Raw genomic sequence first — 13,821 nt, 5'->3', positions numbered from 1 at the left:
AGCTGTCTGTCTCCCTTATCACATGGCTTTGCAAAATGCTTTTATTAGTGAAGCAGGGAGAGTCCCAGCAGGTTAGAAAGGATTGGGAATGGACTTTCAGGCACTGGAGGGATCTGTGTGGTACACTCTAAACTGTGGATGGCTTGCACCAGAGTTGTGACTTAGCTGTGTCTGTGGGGGGTAGGTACAAAAGACATGGAAGGTCTATCAGTGAGACCCAGCCAGATGGGACAGCAGTGTGCAACCCAGCTTCCTGCAGACACTTGGAATCAGAGGGTGCATTTGGTTGTTTTGTTTTTCAGAGCAGACAATTATGAAAAAAATCTACTTAATGCCAGTGAGTGTTTTCTTCCTAGTCAAAGCAATATTACTCAGGGCTCTGGAGGTTAAACAACACTTGTTTGGTTTTTTTTTTCTAAAACAAACAGTCTAGAAAAAATAACTATTATGTTTCCTTTCCAGATGTAGCAACAGAAATTCTGGGACTGAAACCAGGACCAACAAAATATTTATTAATACATAAACTATCTAATCAATTAATCAAGTTAAAAGTTGATAAATCCTTTGGTTTAGATATTATTTACCCATTTATTTCATTATTTTGGTAGTTGGAATTCATTCAGGAGACATTTTTGGGGAAAAAAAACAAAACAGGATCATCATATTAACACAGATATTGAACAGATATTTCCTAGGAGTAAGTGCTACCTTGGAATAAAGATGAAAGAAAAAAGTGTAGTTTAGTATTACCTTATGGAAAAGAAGAGGAAAAGGTGAAAAAAAAAAAAAAAGACATGGTTTGAAATATTCCCACTGGTTCATCTGTTTGTTTGTTTGTTTTATCTTGCTCCAGTGCATTGGATAACAGAAGTAGATTTTCTGTTTGAGATAACTGTTTCCCCTTTTAATTCTAAAGTAAATGCCCAATGGATTTTTAAAATTTTAGTAAGATCTGTTGTCATTTAATTTCATAGTTTAGAGGGCATAAGGATAAAGTTCTATTTTATTCTTTTTTTCCTTATGTTTTTTCATACAAGCATTTAAAAGTTATTTTATCAGTTTATAAATATAATTTCTAATCACAAAAAAACATAACATCAATCAGCATTTCCTCAACTCTTTTTTTTCCAGCTTGATCAGTGAAATGGGCATCATCAGCTCTATCACAGGAACATACAGAAATGAATGGTAGAGGAAAAGGAGATTGCAGTGTCTGAAATGGAATTGATTTACGTGTTGAATTCTTATTTTGGGGAAAAAAAATCTGGAAAAAAAAGGGGTTTCTAATTCAGAAAGAAAAGTTAAACTTTCAGGCCTTTCAGCAGAAGAAAGATTTGGAAAGCATATGGGCTCCAGCTGCAGCCAAAATGCCATGATCTGTAGGCAAGGCTCCCCCGGTGTCATGGGGAAAGCCTGGCCTCCCCAAAATGCAGAGCATGGAGAAGCAAAGCCTGTCCATCAGACTTATACCTCTGCCCCACTCAAAGCTCATCACAACCAACATGGTTCTGCAAGTGCATTTGTTTTGACACATCAGCCCCTTTCGTAAACACTTGGTTTTCTTTGAGAAACTGTCTTGTCAAGAGGCTCAGGTACTTCAGTGTTTAACCTCAGTAGCATTAGATGAATGCAGAATGGTAGATGAGAGATGGGATAGGAAGAGAAACAAACAAAAGGAAAGAAAAGAGAAGAAATAAGCGTTGGTTGGGGTTTTTTTAAGTTAGAGATCAATATCACTGTGATGGTCTTAGTTACTCAGTGGAAATAGTTTGAGGAAAGCACAGAAGTGTAAATTGAAATGCTCAGCCACCAGTTACAAATGTGTTCCTCTTGACTGCAGATTATTTTCATACCTATAAATTTGCAAACACTGTTTAGCTGGACTTTGCATCTCCCTGATTTTGGCTTTAGTTAGCAAGACAAAAGGAATACAGAATCAACTAGCACAAAAATGCTAAAATGATTAAATAATTGAAAACTACTTTTAGTGTGGTTTCCATCAAAAACTCTGGTCCCTGCTGTCTACAGAGTGATTTTTCCCAGTTTGTACAGTCTGCAATTTATTATAAGATCTAGTCATAAAGCCTAAAAGCCTGAAAATCACAAAAGATCTGTTTTGACCAGGTATCACTGATCATAACAGAAGAAATTAGGAAGAAATCAGTAAAATATATTTTGACAGAAATGTAATGGGTGAAAGCTAATCTTCCTTGCACTTCTTGATTTTTGACAGCTGATTTCCGAAGGTATATTGCAGTAAATCTGGTGGGATCTTGTCAACTTCCATGCTACCTTCATAGATCTTACGTACCTGTGTCCCTGTGTGAGTTTCAAAAAAGCCATACAATCTTTCCAGGATTGCCTAATGCTAGAAAAACTTAATTCAATTAATACTTCCTTTTTCATGCTTGAAGTTTCTTGGATGTTGACTTTCATCATCAAACTTTGATGCCTACTCTGGTGGCACATCCATTAGTTTCATGTCAAAAGTTTCATCTACATTTAGATCAAAGAGTACCTGGACTTCACATAAAACCCATGAGAAAAGATGGAAATGCTAAATACGGTTGGTAGTGTAAGTAATTTTGGTAGCCATCAGCAGTGCAGTCTACCTTGAGTAATTGGATGTCCTAGGTTTTATTCTACTCAAAGTGTAGTAGAAGGCCACTTCTCCAATGCACCCAGCCAGTGGGCCACAGGGCACACTGTTCAGAGCTTCAGGAGAAACCAATCCCCCATGCAGATAGGGATGCAAGAGTCCCAGAGGAAGAAAAACAAAAATAAATAAATTGGAAGTCCTGGCTGAGTGGTTAAGACTGGATATAGGCTCTGCTTCCAGACTCAACACTTTTGAGGGTGCATATAATCAACCATCAGGGATTGAGGACTAGCAGTTCTCAGAGGAAGGACCAGAGCACCAGTATGCCTATGTCCTAGCAGTACAGTTGTGGCCTACTGTTCAGGATCATCTCAGGGGATGAGACGTGACATCCATGGGCTGTTAAAAAAAAAAAAAAACCAAACCACAAAACCAAACCTAAAGAAGCAAAGAAACAAACAAAACCAAAAAAACCCTACTCTCATTCTTGGTTTGCGTTACTTTTTCCCCTCCATCTCAGAACAGGACTAGGCAGAACAAATGATGAGTATACGGACACACTCAGTATTGCCTACTGGTTCTTGTAAACTCTCTGTGGATGTCAGTGGAGTCCGACAGACTAGATCACCCTCTGGAGGTGACCAATCTCTCTGTGAAGTCCAGAGGAACACTAAGTGACGCAGACTGGAGCTGTCTCTAGAGAACACAAAGGTGTCTTCCTTGCCTTGTTAATTGTGAGACTGTGGCCAGTAAGGGACCTCAGTTAGGGACCTAAACTATGGGGGCAGAATTCCCTCTGCTCCACTGGTTTTCCATAGCATGGCTAAAAGAGAAAGACAAAGCTGTCACCATTTTGTTGGTTTCTGAAACAAACAGAAAACAATTCTCCTTTGCCTGACTGTACACATTCAAGCCTGTTCCTAGACAAAAAATGGGAGTGGCTATACTCCTAAAAACATTCATATCTTCTGGAGTACCTTACTCTATCTGGGCTCGGTCCAGCTTCCAACTGAGCAGGAGCAATCCAGTCACTCTGGAACAGCAGCAATCCACCTATGGCATGATTCAGATTTAGTAACTGTGCTTTGAATTCATAACTGCTTGAATGTGATTCTGCCTTCAAGTGCAAAGAAGCACTAAAGTACATGAAGTCACAGGAAAAAAAAAAATTCCAGAGAAATATGATCGAGGGTTATTGTGCTGATTTTGCTCTCTTGTGGATATCGCCCTACTTCAGAAGATTCAGGGAAAGTGCTTGATCAGAAGTTTGTTTTCAGGCAAAAACTTTCTTGAGCCTTTTGAATTTTGCATTTGGAAGCTTTGAAGTTGTCTCATGCTCTCATGCTGAGCCTAGTAGGGGATAGATGGGCATACTGGCTTCCTTGCCTGTGAGTGTTCTTAAACCTTACATATGTTTAATGTTTTTGAAAAGCCACCAGAAAGCCTATTAGACACAATAGTTCAAGGCATAGCTATAGAATGTATACTTTAATGTGGCATTACACATCAAAGGGCTCTGATAAAGTAGGACTTTGAAAACACTGATGCTGGGCCAAGTAAAACACAATTATAAAGTAGGACTGTGATTATCTGTGACCTCAAAAGTCCTTGTTCAACAGGCAAAAGGAGTGTGCAGTGAAGTGATGTTTGTAAATGAAAGGCTGGGACAACCATCAGCACCAATGCATTTTGTAACCTCTTGAAATGTTTTCTAGAGTTTGCAGAATTAGCTCCCATGTTTGTTTCTGATCAAATAATCTATTTTGGCTATGCCAGTGGTGGACATCTTGGAAGAAAGGCAACACCTTTCAAACATACATATTGATATTACAGTGCAGAAAAAGACAGCTACACACAACTTCTTGAGGCTGTCATTCTGCTACCTGTTGTGCTCTGTTTCCCTCTGGTGATGGTTAAGCTCAGCACAATCAATTTTGCAAATAAATCAAGGATCAAAGTCACAAGTGAAGTGGGCAATGAGCCATGGGCATATAACTCATTAATTTCTATTCATTGATGTTAGCATGGTAAAGCAACACTGATTTCAGAGTTGGAAATTTTGCCTGTTTAATGACAACCAATGTTTCCTAGCCCTCTCTGCCCACTGCCTGTTACTGCTTCCTTCCCCATTGCTGTGAATGTTTGCAGCACAATATTTAATTTGGACACAGTGGCTGGCCCTCCAGTGGGGAAGAAACTGCTTAGGAGTTAGCTATTCAGTATAATCCCCCGCCTTTTGGTTTGGTGGGGATTATTGGGCATAAGTAACAAAGAAGGTAGTGGGAACCATGGAAGTGATTATGCACTGACCACAAAAAACTACTCTGCGCAATATGTTAGAGCAGTGGAAACTGCAATTAAAACAGTCTCTTCTGAGAAATTAGGAAAAAGCAAAGACAAAATATCTTGTAATAGTATCAAAAACATTGACAAACTGCCACAGAAATATATAGCTCCAAAGAACAGTTCATACCTCAGAAAGACATTCGAGAGAAATCACTGAAAAATTACAGTACTCTCTGAAGTGCTGGGAAATTTGGACAGGGAGCAATTCTGCTGTCTAACATATAGTGCCATCAGCTGATAGAGATGCACTTTGAGACTTCTTCAAGTTTTGAAGGTAGAGAGAGCCTCACCTTCCTCCAGGTTATACAACAGCAAGAAGCTTTAGTGCGTATGTGGCCATCAGATCAGACCAGGTACTTGCCTGACAGACAGAGGTTTCAGGTTCTGCCCCATGCATAAAGCAGCATGGGGCCTTGGACCCTCAGTTTCCTTACCTCAAGTAAGTACCCTAACCATTTGTCACAGTCTTTTACCAGAAGTCCATCCTGCCCTAAGGAACCCTTCTGAAAACATTTTATTGCGACTATACGTTCCCATTAGAAGCTTGAACAAGTCAGCATTTCCTTTGCCTGTCATCAAAACTTTATCACCCAGCTCTAATTGCCAAATCTATCAGAAGTGTTTCTAGAGACAACTGAGGGAGTGCATTGCTCATCCCCAATTAAATCTTTGCCTCAACACCAGTTGCAGGCACTGATAATCTGGCCAAAGTAGCTGAGAGTCTTCTTACTCAAAGCAACCTCAACAGCAGGCTGTGATGGGCCAGGGCTTGGGAGGAGGCAGGGGAGGGCACGGGTAAAGGCACTGAAGCACGGGGTATGTGTCAAGGGACTGACTGGCCTCTTTTGCCCAGGGGTCTCTCACCCACATTTGTTGGTTCTTTAGAAAAGTTGAACTAAATCAGAGAGTTAACGAAGCGTTCTCTGCCAAAGTACTACAATGGCAGAGTTTTAGCTGGCTGCTCAAGGAGAGCTCCCAGATAAGAGCTGTTGTGAGGACAGAGCTGGAAGACATTTTGGGGGGTGCCAGCCTTAGAGGAGGCTAAGGGGAATAACAGCTGAAGGTTAGGGAACTTAACATGCACAGGAACTGTTATTTCCTACTAAGTAATTCCTGCTTCTGCTCAGAATGCTGACTCCAAATGGTGGGATTATTCTGCTCATCAGTTGCTACTACCATTATTACTTTACCCAAATTTGCTTAATTTCTATGGAAAGCAGATGAAAGTGTTTTCTCTTGTTCATTAGATTTGTCCTGTGTGATCTAATATTAGACTTACAATAGCTGTAATAATAAATACTTATTGATTCTTTGGCCTCATTTCTGACCATTAGTGGTAGCTGCTTTTCATATCCATGTGTATTTGTAATAGCTACCCTTACAAAGGCCCCTGGTTATAGCTGTGCTTTCAGGGTGTAATTCCATCTGCTTCATTCACCTTTCAGACTTTAAAATTGCCACATCTTAGTAATCTACTAAACCACATAAAACCTGTCCATTACCTGTGTCTGCAGCCATAGAACTGCAGCTTTTCCTTCTGCATTAGTCATGATCTGCTTGCTTTGGTTTAAGCACCAATAAGGGACAACTTTGTCAAATGGTACTCCACTAATGAAATGTGTGATGCTTACCTATGGAGCAGAAGAAATGAGAACGAAAAGAAACTACAGTATCTGAAATAATGAAAACATCAGAATATGCAGATTTTAGTAGTATAATATCTTCTTTCTTTCAGATGATGTTTGATTTATTAATACCAGTACTTTAGAGAAAGAACAATGCCTTGGTAGAGGGTTGAATGTCACCTACTTCAACAGAGGGCTTCTAGGCACTCTGGCAATCAGCTTATCAGATATTCCTAAAAGGAATCATGAGTACATCACTTCACATACACTTTTATAGGAAGCAATGTACCTGTTTTAAGGGCTGCATGCATTTCTGTTACCCTGTGGCAAATCACTTTGAAGTCAGTTCAGATATTTCTACCAGGACAAGATACTGCTAGGCACTGACATAGGAACCAGAGCTCTACTCTGAATTTTATGTGTAAATAGACAGTGTCTGTCCCATGATCAATAACAAGAGGACCAAAGGTAGTTACAAGCAACAGATGGAGGAAACACATAAGAGGCAGTCTGGTAGGTAATGAAAAGCAGCAGTTACAACATGCCAGCTGTCTGACTGTCAGACTCCTGGCATTGCAATTGAGACAAGTTTTGAGGGGAAAGTTGCATATGGACAACGGAGTCACTTTGCAGATAGAGTTTTCTGCCATGCATAGGGAGCAATATGAAAGAAAAAGGATGTGGCACATTTCCCAACATGTAGTTTTGAGAAGTGTGATCTCAATTTCAGAAAATTATTCTATACGATGGATAACGAAGATTTAAAACCACATATGATTTGGGCTCCCAAGTCTAATTATGATGTGATAAATGGGACAAGGGGATGATGAGATTTTTCAGGAGGTTTAACAAAGAAATGATGGTATGAAATGAAGATGATGAATGCGGGAAAGTAAACCCAGGTCATGGAAAGGATTTTTCGGCAAGGCTGTGAAGATTCAGACAGCTGACTTCAAGGGAAATATGAACTGATAAATCACAAGTATCATGGAAGACCTACACTTTCTCCTTTTAAACTTGAACTTTTTCACTGAGAAAATGAAAGAGCAAGCCTGAGGATTTTGCTGACTTAATCTAAGTTGATGATATAGACTGAAATAATTAAACCATAACAAAAGTTTTTCATATCTTCATATTCCCTTTCCCACCTGAATAACAAAAAAGGCTGAAATCTTGATTTGGTTACTAATAAGAATATAGAAATGCTAACTAAGGAAACGGACATGAAGATTATTAATCTTTGCCTCCTTGTAGGGGAAAAAAAGAATAGATAGAATTATCTGGTATTTGACTTACAAGTCTAGAATAGTACAGAGGTTTCACTTATATCTTATCTTACCATGAGCAGTAACTTGTCACAGAAGAAGGTCCCTGAGGGAATCAAAAGGAGATGGCAAAAGCTTAAGGGGGAGCTACTTTGCACCACGGACTGGAAAAAAATGACCCTCAGTAAACACAGGGTTTTTAACGCTATGCACAGGAGAGCATAGGCACCAAACCACCCAGCTATAAACTCTCTGAACCTTTCTCAGATGCTGCCTGTCTGTAGGTTTTTCATTCCCCAGGTACACAAGGGCATGTCTACACTTAGGTACAGACATCTTGGCTGGCTCTGCTGCACTCCCCTGAACACAGGAATGTGGAGATGCACAGTGCCATCCAAACTTGTGATCTTGAAAAACACCAGGTAACCCTGGAGGCACCATGTGTTTTTCAGCGTTATGCCTTGTTACATGTCCAGAAATGCTCCAGTTTTGATGGGACTGGGCATCTCAACACCACGTTCATGCTTAAACTTAATTGTAAAACAGAAAGCAGGCATTCCTCCATCCTGTAATCCTGGAAGGATTGGTCCCATAAGTGTTCCCAAAATATGTCCCCACAGTGGGTCTGCATCCAGTGCAGCTACTAGTATGCCTTTTGATGCAAAGGGAAAGAGGATGACTCATGCCCCACCTGTTCTGTGTCATAACACAGTGGTCTTACAAAATACCTTGGAGCAGTTCCTACCCCATTCTGAGTGGTTTCCAGCCCATACTGACCTCCTCCCAGGAAAGCATCCGTATCAGAAGGCTGTGTGCTCTTCTGGGCTGCTTCATCCTGCAGAGAAGGATCGAAGCCTCCTCCAGTCACAGAAGAAAGCAATGGCTCCCAGCCTACTGGTTTGGGTACTCGCTTACTCTCTAATCCAAACCCTCCAACAGATTTTTTTTTTTCTTTTTTTTTTGTCACTGTTTATGGTAAAATGGAGGAGAAATGCTGGAAGCAGGAAGCAGGACATCCACGTTTCCTTGTTCTACCCCTCTGTGGCTGGACTGTGCAAAACATTTCCAAGATCTGCATCTCTCACCTCATCTACTTATGGATACCTGGCTCCTGCATCTTTATCTCTGTTTGGTTCTGTAGAAGAAATATTTTTAAGCATTTAAAAAAAACCAACCCATCCTTATAGATAAACATTGCAAAGGCAGCTGTGGGTCAGGGCGACTTTACTCAAAACTGACCCTGTTGCTGTCCAGTGTGTAATCCAGTACTTGAAAGATGATGTTTCCAATGAATTGGTGACGACTTGCTATAAATCAAGATGGTAGTCCATGCTATTTGATTGCAAAATAAGAAAATGCAATCTTCAAGGCATATTAAAATGGCTTTCAAAATTTTACACTACTGCAGCAGTGCAGTTAAAACTAAAGCAGGAGAAGCACACATCAGATTTTATTTCTCAGAAGTATTTTTTGTAAGATCTCCCATTATGCCCTCTAGGATTGTTGCTTTGCAGATCAACAGCAGTGAGAAGACAGGATATGACTTGTTAGCTGCATAATTTCCATTTAAAATTAAAGTAGTGTCGGTACTGACTAAGTTGTTCCTGGAATTTATATACATTTCCCAACCCAGCTGACAACAAACTTCAGCTCTGTTATGCTTCTATGATCTTTCCTTCATTAAAATGTGTAAATAAATGATGTGGTAAATTATCTCATGTCTAACTCTTGTCTTGTTATTAATCTAGAGGGAGATGAAGTTCTTAGAACAAGGCAGGAAAGACAGAGAATGCAAGATGATTAACTTATCTTCTATTCCACTCACAACAGGATTTTTTTTAATATATGTTTACTCCTTAAAATATGTTTTTCTAATTGCAGAGGAGAGATCCCTTTATGACAATAATCTTTTTTTCTTGAAGTGGTAAAGAAAAACACCCTCTATTAGAGGTTTCCACAAATTGAAATTAATCCTGAAGGAGCTCTCCAGAGGCATTACAGGAAGCAAAGGAGCAGGTTTTTTATCTGATTGTTTGCATTCTGAAAAAAAAAAAAAAAAAATTTCATTTCTCACTCTTAAATAATAAAAAAAAGGTAATTATTATTTATTGATTCCTTATGCAGAACATTGGTGTTACCAAAAGGCAAATAAAATGAAGCATTCTGTCCCAAAGAGTTTATAGTTCATGTTTGCATATGATGGATGGGAGAGGAATGAGGAAAATGGAATAATAATGGCTACAGAAAAAGGTTCCTGTGGGACCTTTGGTTTGTTTTGCATACGTCAATGTAATATGACAAATAAACATACATCTATTTGTATGTTGTATTAAATATATGCAATACAAAATCTTAGCTATGGTCTGACTAAAGCTGTATGTAGATGCTACCTCTGTCAGCCTTCTTTGTGGGCAAAGGACTCACAGTAAGAGGGGAGAAGCCATGAAACAGGGGCAATGAAAAGCCAGTGGAAAAGAAGCAAAGGTTGATGCCGGGGCAAAGGAGGAGTGGGTGGGAACAGGACCACCTCCCAGGAGCTGGGCTCACAGGACAGAGAAGCCCCATCCCATGTGACTGGAGGAAGACTTATGGGCTGCACCGGCAGACGTGTGACTTCCCAGATGATGGTCCCCGTTCCTGCTGTTGTGGCGAAGGGCTCATATTCCTCATGCTCCCCAAGAGTCCAGAGCCACCGAATGCTGCCATCGCGGTGAGGAAACAAACTGGGGATGCTGAGCTCAGACGTGCCAAGGTGCTTTGCAGAAAAGGATCTCATGGAGCAATTGTTAAAAGTTCTTTCATACAGAAAGAATAAATATGTGCTACGACTATCAATCAGACGCCAATTAAATAATACAATAATAGTAGAGTCACATACAGAGCACTCACTACAATCTTCTGTACTCGGCGCTGGTGAGGCCGCACCTCAAATACTGTGTTCAGTTTTGGGCCACTCACTACAAGAAAGACATTGAGGTGCTGGAGCGTGTTCAGAGACGGGCAACAAGGCTGGTGAAGGGTCTGGAGAACAAGTCTTATGAGGAGCAGCTGAGGGAACTGGGGTTGTTTAGCCTGGAGAAGAGGAGGCTGAGGGGAGACCTTATCGCTCTCTACAACTACCTGAAAGGAGGTTGTAGTGAGGTGGGTGTTGGGCTCTTCTCCCAAGTAGCTAGCGATAGGACGAGAGGAAATGGGCTCAAGCTGCGCCAGGGGAGGTTTAGGCTGGAAATTAGGAAAAATTTCTTTATGGAAAGGGTGGTCAAGCATTGTAACAGGCTTCCCAGAGAGGTGGTGGAGTCACCATCCCTAGAAGTGTTCAAAAAAGAGGTAGATGTGGCACTTCGGGACATGGTTTAGTCTAGTCTACCCTTGATTGGTTTAGGTGGGCTTGGTAGTGTAGGTTAATGGTTGGACTGGATGACCTTAAAGGTCTTTTCCAACCTGGACGATTCTATGATTCTATGATTCTTTGGTGATAGGAGAATGGGCAAAAATATTCACACTGGCAGACCAAATGAAAAAGCAAAAATGAAATCCCAGCATCTTTCTTCTGTAGTTATACAAGCTTGGCATCTTTCATGAGGAATCTCTTTGCTCTCTTATGAAAGGGAGCTCATGAGTGCTGGGAAGCCAACCTTCATTTCAGAAAAATAATCCTGTATCACTGAAAATGGGTGGTTATGCACACACCCCCCGTGAAAAAAAAAACCAACAACTTCCTGGCCATGTTGCCTACAACAGTAGACATCTGCCCTCGCATTTGACAATGACCACATAGACCCAGTTGGCATTTTAGTTGGCAAAACGTGCACAAGTAGGGCACAGACTCAGAACGGTTATTAGCCCATTTGAAATGTAATGAAAATCTGTGTGCATGGGTGGCTTAAAGATATTTAAACATGATGATTAAATATAAAAAACCCTGTAGTTTAAGAGACCGTCTCAGTGGACATGTTTAACCTTGTCAAAATTCCAGAGCTACCAGGCTGCTTCGTAGCTGTAAAAGAGAGAACAGGCGGATGGTTGTACAGGCAATCAAGGATTGTACAGGCAACCGAAGATCAGCCTGGTGTGACTGGTGGGAAGGTGCAAATAGAAAAGGCGCTTTAGCCTTTTGGTGTCCAGCAGAGAAATAAGCAACAAATGCCACTCGTGCTGTGCCAAGAAGGAGACCTTGACCCCCCCGCCCTCCTACAATAAAGTCACAGCCTTCAACAGGGGCTTAAGAAGGGGATTTGTAACCGAAGTCACCCTGGGTGGAGGGAGGGGACAGGCCATCTTCTGGACTTCGGGGCTTCCCTGCCAATGTGAGGTGGGCATCTGTGAAAAACTGCAAATCTGTGTCTTCTCCTGCCAAGCAGTCTCTTTGAATATGCTGGGGGTTTGGGAGTGGGGACAGCAGAGCAGAAAGGGGAATTGGTAACACCGGGCTGACTCTGTGACAGTCTGGATGTGAACAATGACAATGGTTGCATTTCATGCAGTAGTGCAGAGACGACAGCGCTTGACCAGGATGCTATTCCCTGAGTTCCACCCCCTGGGGCACAGGGTGTCCTGGAGGCCGGAGGCAGCTCCTTTCCTATACCTTTGGGCAGCCGTGTGTCTGTACAGCCCAAAGAGACAGGAAAAAGGTGCGGCAGTAAAATCCCCCCTTGCCTTCAGTTCTCATTGCCCCCTTTGCTGCCCACTTTCCCCCAATGTTGCTGTTAGACGCTGCAGGTTCACGGAGAGTGCCCCGCGACAACTCCCCCGTCAGAAAGCGGCTGCTGCGCAGTGCCCTCCCTGCATCGCTGAGAGCACCGGGCCAGCCCGAGGAGGGACGTCCAGCAGCAAAACCACAAAAGCTGCTCTACCTTCCACACCTGGGTCGGGGGCACGTCACCCTCCTGGCTGCGTGACACAACCGTCGAGCGCTTCGTAGGGCATAGATACGTCTGTGTCCCACAGAGTAGACCCCACAGAAGTTCAGGGGCTCTCGTAGCCAGTGCTGCTGCGGCTCGCAGCCACCCAGAACACTGCAGTCTCTCGCCAGTAAGCCAGAGACTTCTGCATCACATGAAATACTGTAGCAACATCTTTATAAGGTATGAGAGCAAATGACTTCATTCTCTCGCTTATTCTCGTGACGTAGATTTTAACAAGGTGAAATGGCACGATGCTAAACTAATTTAGTTTAATGATTTTGATGGTAACAAAAGGGGAAGTGATACAAGCACAGTCCTTTATAATTAGACTGCAGTCTTGCGTTTTTCTCCAAATGCTGCAGCCTGTTTCTGAGATGCAGAATAATTTCTGCTTCCAGAGGCCTGAAATTATTTTTCAAGACACAAATCAAAATAATTTTCTCTCTCAGCCTTTCTTGTGCCTAATGTTTTTCAATTTTATGCAACATTCCTATAAAGTTATTTATAAAGCCTCTTAGCTTCAACCAGCCTTGCAAAAGCATTTTGGATATTGCTCAAAACATGTTAAAACGTAAAATGCTATTAGAAGTGCCTATCAAAGAACTGCAATAGATGCTTAGCTGTTGTGGATAGTATTGATTTCACTGAAAACTGTGAAGCTGATGGTTTATATAAAATCCATAAGAGCATCTAAAATGGAAAACTGAAATGACAAATAAAAGTCATAGTTATGGAGTTAAGTGATTTCTGTAAGCACCTGAATAAGGGCAAAAGAACATTCCCAGATGGTTTCAGGTATAGCAAATGTTAATGCAGAGGGTTTGCCAAAGGATGGTTCACTCCTCTCAGTGCATTTGCAAAGGTGGGGTTGTTTTAAATAGAGCTGGTTTTTTGCAGGTTTTGTTTGTTTGTGTTGGTTTTTTTTTTTTAAATATGTAATTACTTTTTGTTTCTGGTTTTAAAAACTCAAATTCTAAAACATATTTGTCTTTGAGTTTTTCCCTCTTTCTTTGTTCACTCTTTACTCCCTTCAAGAAAGCAAAATTCAAAGACAGAAACATGAAAAAGCATAAGACAGGTAA

The sequence above is a fragment of the Pelecanus crispus genome, chromosome 1 (genome assembly GCF_030463565.1).
Source record: "Pelecanus crispus isolate bPelCri1 chromosome 1, bPelCri1.pri, whole genome shotgun sequence".
NCBI classification, from domain to species: Eukaryota; Metazoa; Chordata; class Aves; order Pelecaniformes; family Pelecanidae; genus Pelecanus; species Pelecanus crispus.
The sequence above is the reverse complement of the archived record's forward strand: the minus strand, read 5'-3'. Positions refer to the sequence as shown.